This window comes from Vulpes lagopus, chromosome 2 (assembly GCF_018345385.1).
Source record: "Vulpes lagopus strain Blue_001 chromosome 2, ASM1834538v1, whole genome shotgun sequence".
Taxonomy (NCBI): Eukaryota; Metazoa; Chordata; class Mammalia; order Carnivora; family Canidae; genus Vulpes; species Vulpes lagopus.
This window is the reverse complement of record NC_054825.1, coordinates 165,217,742-165,229,371: the sequence shown is the minus strand read 5'-3', so window position 1 is coordinate 165,229,371 and position 11,630 is coordinate 165,217,742.

Here is an 11,630-nt window from a genome sequence, read left to right as displayed (position 1 = left end):
CACTTAAAAACATTTAAAAAAATTTCCGTAAGTAATCTCGACACCCAAAGTGGGGCTCAAACCCTGAGATCAAGAGTTGCATGCTCCACCAACTGAGCTAGCCAGGTGCCCCTGGAACTTTCATTTATATCATCCACATACCTTAATTTTTTCCTTAGAGTTTCTCTCTCTTTGTCCCATATAGATGCCTTTTGGGATCATATTTTCAGCTCATTCATTTATTCTTAAACTGTATCTATCCTGCCATTTAACACACCTATTGAGTTCTTTATTTCAGTAATTATAGTGTTCATATCCCTTGTCTCCAGATAGGTTCTACTTCATAACTCCTCTTCTTGCTTCAAATTTTCAATATCCTCCTTAGTTCTCCAAGGATATTTATTATGCTTGTTTTACATGCCTTATTAGCTTCACTTCATTGGGTATAGTTTCTTCCAAGCCTGACTGAAATATGTGAGCCTCCTGGGCACGCTGACAATTTTGCGCTTCAGAAAAGGTAACAATTCAGTAGTCTTTAAACTTGATAGTTTTATATTATTTTTCTTTGAGCATTGATTTAGAGGCAAAGCAGAGACACTGATTTCATCAAAAAAAAGGTGTGGACAGAAAATGAATTACTGCTTCTGGCCAGAGCAGACACAGTTTTCTGGTAAAAAAAAAAAAAAAAAAATTCTCAAGGGGCACCTGGGTGGCTCAGTGGTTGAGTATCTGCCTATTTTTATTATAACCAAAGGGCTCAGGTTGTAATCCTGGGGTCCCCAGACCGAGTCCCACATCGGGCTCCCTGCGTGTGGAGCCTGCTTCTCCCTCTGCCTGTGTCTCTGCCTCTCTCTGTGTGTCTCCCGTGAATAAATAAGTACAATCTTAAAAAAAATCTCAAGGGTCATCCATGTGTAGTAGATGCTGTGGATGCCTCTTCCCACGGAGGTTCCCCTGCAGCTGGGGCCGACAGTTTCCAGCACATGGTCAGCCTCTCAGTTCAGCATCAATGTGTCTCCTCATGGATTTTTCTGGCATCACTTACCTTATTTGGATCTCAGGTGCGGCCACCAAAGTGGGAGGAGTTTACTGTTTCCCAAGTTGGGGCAACCCATACCCAAAGGCAGATGGGTGTGATGGCATCAATGCCCCACTTCCGCATCCTTCCGTGGGAAGATCCTGAGGTACATTCTGCGTGTTTCCTCCCAGGGTCCCCACCAGGGCCAAGCCCCTGCCCACAATTGTACCCCAGCGATTAAAATGCCCTTTACTGGCCTTTCCCTCTTCTCTTGGCTCCTTGTTCTCTACCTCTTCTCACTTGCTTCCCGAGATCAACCCCCACATAAACTACTGTCATGCAAATCATTGCCTCAGTCATTTTCTCCGTCTTGGAAATGTATGCAAAACTGTGAGTCTTCTCCACATCTTGTCCTATTTTCATTCTTCTCATGTGGTTTATTATTTTTTTCCTTCTTCAGACTTGGTCTTCTAGGGGGAGGGTGTAGGTTAAACAGTTTAAAATTAGAGAATAATATAAATTGTTTATTTCCAAGAAAACATCCTGTCTTCATTTCAGATCTGGTTGCAAACATATGGGGCACCTAGCTGGCTCATTGGGAAGAGCAAGCAACTCCTGATCTCAGGGTCATGAGTTCGAGTTATGAGTGTAGCAATTACATAAAAGTAAATAAACTTAAAAGTGTATGCACCCGTGACCAAATGCAACAGAGACAGATCCTACAAAGGACAAGGCTTAAAACATCTGTGTAGGGCAGCCCTGGTGGCTCAGTGGTTTAGCACCACCTTCGGCCCAGGGCCTGATCCTGGAGACCCAGGAATGAGTCCCATGTCAGGCTCCCTGCATGGAGCCTGCTTCTCCCTCTGTCTATGTCTCTGCCTCTCTCTCTCTCTGTCTCTCATGAATAAATAAATAAAATCTTTAAAAACAAAACATCTGTATAGTGAGGGTAGAACAGGAAACATAACCGATTTCTCCCAGTGATGCTCGAGTCCCATACTTCTTAGCCTTTAGGTTGTCCAGGAAGCACATGGGTCTCTTGTTAAAATACAGGTTATAGGGGCACCTGGGTGGCTCAGTGGTTGAGTGTCTGCCTTTGTCTCAGGGCGTGATCCCAGGGTCCTTAGACTGAGTCCCACATTGGGCTCCCCGCGGGGAGCCTGCTTCTCCCTCTGCCTGTGTCTCTGCCCCTCTCTCTATGTCTCTCGTGAATAAATAAATAAAATCTTTAAAAAAATACAGGTTAATTCAGCAGAGCAGGGGCAGGGCCTGAGATTCTGTATTTCTTACATACCCAGAAGATGCTGGTACTGCGGACTGGAGACTACGCATTGGTGAGTGGGGGACTTAACGCTGGCCTTAAAGATGGCAGTAAAGGTGCCACCCCACCTCACCTGACCCATTTCCCCTCATTCCCCTCAAACTTGATTTAGGATTCTCTCTTTCTTTCTCTCTTTCTTTTTCTTTGTTTCCCTCTCTCTTTCTTTTCTTTCTTTTTTGTTTCTTCTTTATTTATTTTAACGATTTTATTTATTTATTAGAGAAACACACACAGAGAGAGAGCATGAGCTGAGAGGAGAGAGAGAAGCAGACTCCATGCTAAGCAAGGAGCCCAACTCAGGGCTTGATCTCAGGGCTCCAGGATCATGACCTGAGCCAAAGGCAGATGCTTACCCGACTTAGCCACCCAGGTGCCCCTAAATATCTTATTTTTAAGTAATCTCTCCACCCAATGTGGAGCTCAAATGCACAACCTTGAGACAGAGAGTCACCTGCTCTTCTGACTGAGGTGCCCCCAGCAGCAGCTTTTTTAGTAATCACCCCAAACTGGAAACAACTCAAATGTCCTTCTGACTGGTGGGTGAAGAAACAATCTGCCACACCTCTCTCTAGTGGAATACCACTTACAATTGAGAGGGACTTCCACTTCCCACAGTGACAGGGATGAATTTTAAATGTATTATGCTAAGTGAGAGCAGTCAGATTCAGAAAGCTGCATACTGTATGATTCCATTTATAGGACATTCTGGAAAAGGCAAAAACTATGGTGACGGAGAAGAGATGGGTGGTTGCCAGGGGTTACGGGGGGGGAGGGGCAGACTACAGAGAGGCAGCTGGAGGACATTTGCTGGGGTGATGAGACTTCTGAGTCTCCTTTGTGGTGGTGGTTACACAGCTCAGCTTTTTGTTAAGACTAATAGGACTGTACACCCCAAAGAGTGGGTTGTGTTGTATTAACTTCAAAATAAATGAACACAAATTAAAAACAAAACAAAACAAAACTACTTAGGACTGACATTTTAGGATCAGAGATGCTCATACTCTTCATATACGTGCTATTTTCGAATTAGAAACTTCTAGAAACTTCAGCATACTAATTATCATGTAAGCTCCCGTTCTGTCCTCTGCCAGGGCTAGCACGTCTCATTGTAACCTGCTTTGGTGATTGTGAAGCGTGTGGTAATGTTTTCCTTCATCCTTCCAGAGGTCCCCTCCCTGATACTGCCCTTGGCTTCCTCCTCCCAGCTTCCGTCCGGGGCCCCTGTCACTGCCTGGTTCTCAGGCTCACCAGGGCCTGGAAATTCTGGGAGTCAGTGTGGCCAGGGTCAGAAGATCGTGTGGGCCCAACCACTGCCGCAGATGGGCACACCACATCCTGTCTTACAAGACACGGTGGTCACCTCAGGGGAGCCTCAGATGGCCAACATCTGTCTGGCCTTGGGCTTCCTGTGGCGGCTGCCGGGGGGGCTGGCAGCCTGCAGCTACTTCTCCTTGGGGCCTGGTGGCCTCAGCCACTCAGCCACATGCTTGGCCCAGCCACCTTCAGACACTAGGAAATGCAGATACAAAGTAACATGCAGGGTGCCTGGGTGGCTCAGTCCTGGGCTCAGGTCATGATCCCAGGGTCCTGGGTTCGAGCTCCACGACATCTGGCTCCCTGCTCAGACGGAAACCTGCTTCTCCCTCCCCCTCTGCCCCTCCCCCTGCTTGGGCTCACTCTCTCTCTCTCAAATCAATACAATCTTAAAAAAAAAACCCTCAAAACCTTTGACTGACATATAATATACAGACAGAAATGTTCAACAGTCGTGAAGGTGCAGTTTAATGGATTATCAACGTCCTTGTGGAACTGACATTCAGATCAAGAAAAAGTGAGGTTCCAGCCCCCAGGACCCCTCAGCCCCAGGGCCCCTTGCAGCTTTCTACCTGTCAAGACAAACCTCTATCCTGGATTATGACACCAAAGTCTAGTTTTGTCCTCAAAAATTTTTTTAAGATGTATTTATTTATTTAAGAGAGAGAGAGAGAGAGACTGTCGGTGGCAGGGAGAGCAGAGAGAGAGGGAGACTCTCAAGCAGACTCCACGCTGAATGGGGAGCCACACTTGCGGCTCGATCCCACGACCCTGAGATCATGACTTGAGCCAAAATCAAGAGTCGGATGCTCAATCATCTAAGCTACTCAGGTGCCTCTGTATGAAGAATTCTTTTAGAGTCTAGGTACAAATCCTGTGCTAGAGATACGTAATATATCTTCTTGCACTCTCTGAGTTGTCAGGGCTACTACCACATTTTTTTTTCTCTCAGCAAACTGTAAGAGTCCTAGTGCTTATTTTTGTTTTTATTAAAAGATTTTATTTATTTAATAGAGAAAGTGTGTGCAGCACTAGTGGGGGAGGAGGCAGTGGGCAGAGGGATAAGGAGGCTCCCCACGGAGCAGGGAGCCCGATGCAGGGGCTCGATCCCAGGACTCCGGGATCATGACCTGAGCTGAAGGCAGATGCTCAACCGACTGAGCCACCCAGATGCCCCCCACCCCCACCCCCCAGTACTTTATTTTGAAACCGCAGGTCTAACTACTGGTAAGAACAAATCTCAGCAAGATCAGGAAAAAAAAATCCTTTCTCCTTCCTCCATAATTTCAGGAAAAGAGATATGATTCTTTGTCATAAAAATGCCCCTATAGATATTGTTTATAATGAAGGAATCTTATAAGACACCTAAACTTCAGATTTTGTTATGTCCTCTGTAAGTAACTTTCAACCCCTAAAAAGTCTGTCATGATCGATCATTTATTTTTTTTAAAGATTTTATTTATTCATGAGAGACATACAGAGAGAGGCAGAGACACAGGCAGAGGGAGAAGCAGGCTCCCTGCAGGGAGCCCAACATGGGACTCGATCCCAGGGCCCCGAGATCATGGCCTGAGCCAAAGGCAGACACTCAACCACTGAGCCACCCAGGCACCCCTGATCGATTATTATGTAGTAAAAAATTTAACCTTATCCAAAGAGAGTTCTAGCCTTTTCCTCTGCCCCTGGGAGGTAACTGCAACCCTTGGAATGTCCTGCCTGATGAAAGTGTCCTGGTTTATCTGGAGCCTTGGGCTACTCCCAATAGTCTACCAATGTGATTTAAGGTGTGTGTGGGGGGTTGGGTCGTGTGGTATCAATCAGCTAGACTCCAGAGGGGCTGGAGATGCAGATCAGCCATGTTGGTGACCAACCAGGTCTATGTGACCAAGGCCCAGCAAAGGCTGAACATTAGAGCCTGGGTAAGTCCTGGTAGATGATGCTCCATCTGTATTGTCAACACTATTGCAAAGAAAGAGCTGTCCATGTCTCTGTGCGAGGAGGATAAGGGGAAACTGAGTACAGAGCTCTCCTGGTCTCTGCCCCAAGAGTCCATCTCTTCCTTTGGTGGACTATAGTCTCTCTCCTTTCCATGTCACAAACGGTAGCTATGAAGACAACAGTTTCCAGAATCAGAAGTGAGGCCAGCCTTGTGGGCTGTTCCTGCATCTGGCAGTTGTGTGGCTTTACTAGTCATGGCCCTGATCTGAATTGACATCCTTGTTTTCTGGAATACATAGTTACGTGTGAATTTTTTTTGGCCAACCAGAAGAAAATCACTGAGCTCATCCTTCTCTCACACATTTTCCTCTGCTAGATTTCTTTTCTTTTAAAGTTTATTTAATTTTTTTTTTTTTTTTTTTTTTTTTTTTTTTTTTTTTTTTTTTAGTAATCTCTGCACTCTACATGGGGCTTGAACTCATGACTGGGAAATCAAGGGTCACATGATCTTCCCATGGACCTCATGGAGACCCAGAGGACTCCCATCCTCGGCTAGGTTTTTTATTTTAGCAATAGTAAATAAGCCCATCATATTTAAAATTAAAGCTGCCCTTCTGAATGCTGATTGTAACTGACTTCTTTATTTTTTTTTTTAAGATTTTATTTATTTATTCATGAGAGACACAGAGACACAGGCAGAGGGAGAAGCAGGCTCCATGCAGGGAGCCTGATGTGGGACTGGATCCCGAGTCTCCAGGATCATGCCCTGGGCCAAAGGCAGACGCTCAACCACTGAGCCACCCAGGCGTCCCAGTAACTGACTTCTAATTGTCTTCTAGAATGTATTTTCCCATTCATCCACTGGAAGGGAGTTTTAGGAAGATGTAGGGGACACCTGGGTCACAGCTGATTTTCTCAGCATCCCTTGTAACAGGTGTGGCCATGTGACTGCATTCCAGCCAATCTGGAATTGAGTAGGAAGAAAGTGTGCTGCATCAGAGTCTCACCTTGAAAGGACTGGACGACCGTGTCCCTAATTCTTTACCCTTTCCCTGTTAAGATGTGTTAAGAGAGGTGCTGAGGGGTGCCTGGGTGGCTCAGTCGGTTGAGTGTCCAATTCTTGATTTCAGCTCCAGTCATGATCTTGGAGTTGTGGGATCCAGCCCCACCTTGGCTCCATGCTGCACATGGAGCCTGCTTGGGATTCTCTCTCTCCCCTTCCCCACCCCAAAAAAGAGATAGGTGCCTGGCTGACTCAGTTAGTAAAGCATGTGACTTGACCTCAGAGTTGTGAATTCAAGCCCCACATCAGGTATAGAGTTTATTTTATTTTATTTTTAAAAAGATTTTATTTATTTATTTGAGAGAGAGATGGGGGGCATGAACAGGGGGAGGGAGAGGGGAAAGGGAGGGGAAGGGGAGAAGCAGACCTCCTGCTGAGCAGAGAGCCTGATGCAGGGCTCAATCTCAGGACCTTGGGTTCATGACCTGAGCTGAAAGCAGATGCTCAACTGACTGAGCCACCCAGGTGCCCCCGAAATATTATTTTAGCATGTAATATAATGTTAAAAATATTGAGACCGGGCAGCCCCGGTGGTGCAGCGGTTTGGCACCGCCTGCAGCCTGGGGTGTGATCCTGGAGACCCCGGATGGAGTCCCACATCGGGCTCCCCGCGTGGAGCCTGCTTCTCCCTCTGCCTGTGTCTCTGCCTCTCTCTCTGTGTGTCTATGAATAAATAAATAAAATCTTTAAAAAAAAAATGGAAACCTTTTACAATCTTTAATTTTTATTTTTTTACAGTAAGTCTGAAATCTGGGGTGTGTGTTACATTCACGGCACATCTCAGTTCATACTCCCCACATTTCAGTTACTCAGCAGGCAGGTGCATGTGACTGGAGGCCGCTGCAGAGGACAGCGCGGGTCTGGGTCTGGAGGAGGAGGTTGGAGAAACACGGACATTGAGGTTGCTGGACGCCCCCTCTGTCCTGTGTTTCCACTTGTAGAGGGTTATGTGCAAGAAATATTTGTATGGGGGCACCTGGGGGGCTCAGGCGCTGAAGCGGCTGCTTCGGCTCAGGTCATGACCTCAGTCAGGGTCCTGGGATTGAGGGGCTCCCTGCTCAGCAGGTAATCTGCTTCTCCCTCTCCCTCAGCCCCTCCCTCCTGCTTGTTTTCTCTCTCTCAAATAAATAATAAATAAGATCTTTTAAAAAATGCCTGTACGCAGGCACCAGGATGTGTGTGTGAGGTGCACATTGTGGTATGAATAAAAGTGTTGGAAACTACCTAATTCCACCAATAGAGAAATGAATAAATAAACAAGTTGCAAGCTAAGAATGGACTTGTTACGCTGTTAAAATGGGGGGAAAAGGTATTTTAAAATGTATTTATAAAAACATTATTCAAAAAGCAAAACTGATAACCACCTTATTGGAACAACTGGAAAAATTTTCAAGACGACTGAGGATGATATCAGTATTACATTTCCTGCTTGCACTGTGGTCAAGAGGCATGGGATTTCCAGCTACGCCCACTGGACTCTGGGGAAAAATGCAAAGATAGGACACGGAGATGTAAATATAGACCTTTGGTGTCAGTTTCCCAAGGCTTGCCAGCCCCCACAATTGCATGAGCCAGTTTATTAAGACAAATCCCTCCCTTCCTCCCCCCTTGTTTTTTATCCTATTTTTTTTTAAATTTTTATTTATTTATGATAGTCACACAGAGAGAGAGAGAGAGAGAGGCAGAGACACAGGCAGAGGGAGAAGCAGGCTCCATGCACCGGGAGCCTGACATGGGATTCGATCCCGGGTCTCCAGGATCGCGCCCTGGGCCAAAGGCAGGTGCCAAACCGCTGCGCCACCCAGGGATCCCTTTATCCTATTTTTAAAAACATATTTGTTTATTTTTTTCAGACAGACAATCTCCAGCAGACTCTCCGCTGAGCACAGAGCTGGATGCAGGGCTACATCTCAGGACCCTGAGATCATGACCTGAGCTGAAATCAGGAGCTGCTTAACCAACTGAGCCACCCAGGAGCCTTTCTTATCTTCCTTCCTTCCTTCCTTCCTTCCTTCCTTCCTTCCTTCCTTCCTTCCTTCCTTCCTTCCTCCTCCCTCCCTCCCTCTCTCTCTCTCTCTCTTTCTTCTTCTTCTTCTTCTTCTTCTTCTTCTTCTTCTTCTTCTTCTTCTTAAAAGATTTTATTTATTTATTTATTCATGAGAGACACAGAGAGAGAGAGATAGAGAGAGGCAGAGACACAGGCAGAAGGAGAAGCAGGCTCCATGCAGGGTGCCCGATGAGGGACTTGATCTGGGGTCTCCAGGATCCCGCCCCTGGTCAAAGGTGGCGCTAAACCGCTGAGCCTCCTGGGCTGCCCCCTTTCTTATCTTTCAAATTTTATTGATTGACTGATTGATTGATTGATTCATTCATTCATTCACACACGCGAGCAGACTCTACATTGAGCCCAGAGCCCAAGGTGGGGCTGGATCCCATGACCCTGAGATCAAGACCTGAATGAAAATCAAGAGTTAGTGCTTAACCAACTGACTCATCCAGGCACCACCCCCATCCTACATTTATTTATTTATTTATTTATTTATTTATTTATTTATTTATTTATATTTTTAAAAGATTTTATTTATTTATTCATGAGAGAGAGAGAGAGAGAGAGAGAGACAGAAAGAGAGAGAGAGAGGGAGAGAGGCAGAGACACAGGCAGAGGGAGAAGCAGACTCCATGCAGGCAGCCTGATGCAGGACCTGACCTGGGACTCTGGGATCATGCCCTGGTCCGAAGGGGGCCACTAAACTACTGAGCCACCCAGGGATCCCCATCCTACTCTTTTTTAAAGATTTTATTTTTTTAAATACACCCAACCAGAGGCTCGAACTCACAACCTCAAGATGAAGAGTCACATGCTCCACCCACCAAGCCAGCCAAGGGCCCCTCTTTATCTTATTGTTTCTGTTATTCTTCTTTTTTCTTTTCTCTTCTCTTCTCTTCTTTCAAGATTTCATTTATTTATTTGAGAGAGAGAGAGGAAGCATGAGTAAGGGTAGAGGGAGAGGGAGGAGCAGATTCCCCACTGAGCAGGGAGCCTGATGAGGGGCTGGATTCAGGACCTGAGATCATGACTTGAGCCCAAGGCAGATGCTTAAACAAGTAAGCCAACCAGGCGCCCCGTTCTGTTTTTCTAGAGAACTCCCAGTGATTACCCACCTACCCCCCAACCCCCAAGCATATAGTGGGAGCATACTAAATAAAGCACATGGGACAAATGCAACAAGGAGTGAATCTGTGTCAGGGGTGTACAGGGGTTGGTTTTACTCTTCTTGCCAGCTTCCAATGTAAGTTGGGAATTACGTCAAAATAAAAAGTTGTAAAAAAAATAAATTCTGAGAAGTTCATAACTTCACCAGGAGTCTAAGGCATAGCAAACATTAAGAAGCTATGATCTGGGGCCCCTGGGTGGCTCAAGCGGTTAAGCATCTGCCTTTAGCTCAGGTCATGATCCTAGAGTCCTGGGATTGAGCCCCTGGTCGAGCTCCCTGCTTAGCGGGGAGCCTGCTTCTCCATCTCCCTCTGCCCCTCCCCCTGGCTTGCACTCTCTCTTTCTCAAATAAATAAATAAAATCTTAAAAATAAAAGAACCCATAATTTAAGACAATACACAACTTTCGTTCAAAATCCAAAAAATAAAAATTTAAAAAACATCAAGGGGGTGTGGCCTGGCTTTTAGAGTTTCTCTTAGCTGAGCGCCGCCTTGAGGTCAGAGTCAGTATAACAACACCGCCTCTCAACCAGCACCAAACCCTCGCAAATTTACCCTCTAAATCCATTTAGCAGCGACTACAACTTGTGAAACATTGTGCACCCGCGTGTCTGTCCCAAAACGCAAATATCACCCTTGTAAAAGTCTAGCTGAACATACTCCAAACTCCATAGGAGTTTCAGAAGGCTGGAATGGAGATTGGTCACTTTTTAATTTTTTAAAAATTTTTTGGTAGACGTAGTGCATTTCTGCATTATTCAGATATTTGCAGTGCTCATGGATTACCTTTGTCGCGAAAAGAAAGCTAGATATTTACAAGGTTGAAGGGTGCTGTAGAAAATGATGTTTGTGGAAGGAAAGACCTGGGTGCTATATCCCGGAGCTGCTGGCGGAGCACAGGAAAAACGAGCCTGTCTCTGTGCTCATTAACAACCATGCTCCTCGCGGTAGGCTGAGAAAGGATCCCGATGGGTGCGCCTGGGTGACTCCGTGCTTGAGCATCTGCCTTGGGCTCAGGTCATGATCCCAGGGTCCTGGGATCTAGTCCCGCATTCAGCTCCCCCTAGGGAGGCTGCTTCTCCCTCTGCCTGTGTCTCTGTCTCTCTGTCTCTCATGAGTAAATAAATAAAATCTTAAAGAAAAGAAAAAAGGTTTCTGATGGTGTCCACACCCTAATTCCTAGAACCCATTGCATGACCTTATTTGTAAAAGGGACTTTGCATTTCCGTTAAGGATCTTGAAATGGGAAGTTATGCTTTATTATCCAGGGGGACCTAAAATAGAATCACAAGATCCTTATATGGAGGAAGCAGAGGGAGTTGGGGACACACAGTAGGGAGAGGGAGATGTGACCACAGAGGCAGAAATTGGAGTGACCACACAAGCCAAGGAATGCTGGGGGTCACAGGAAGCTGGAAGGGGCAGGAACCGATTCCCCTCTAGTGCCTGTGGGGAGCACGGTCCTACTGTCACCTTCATTTTGGACCCCTGGCTTCAAATCTGGGAAAGGATACATTTCTGGGTTTGTTTACTTGTTTTTGTTTGTTTGTAGGTCAACTCCTTGCCAGATGTGAGGCTCCAACCCATGACCTGGAGATCAAGAGTCGCATAGCTCTACCAGCTGAGCCAGCCAGGCACCCCCTGCTTCTGGTGTTTTAAACCACTCCATTTGTGGCATTTTGTTACAGCAGCCACAGCAAACAAATAAATATAGGATCTTCCTAGCCCCAGGCTCCAACATGTCTCGAGAGAACCCAGGATGAAGCCGGAAGGGATGCTCAGG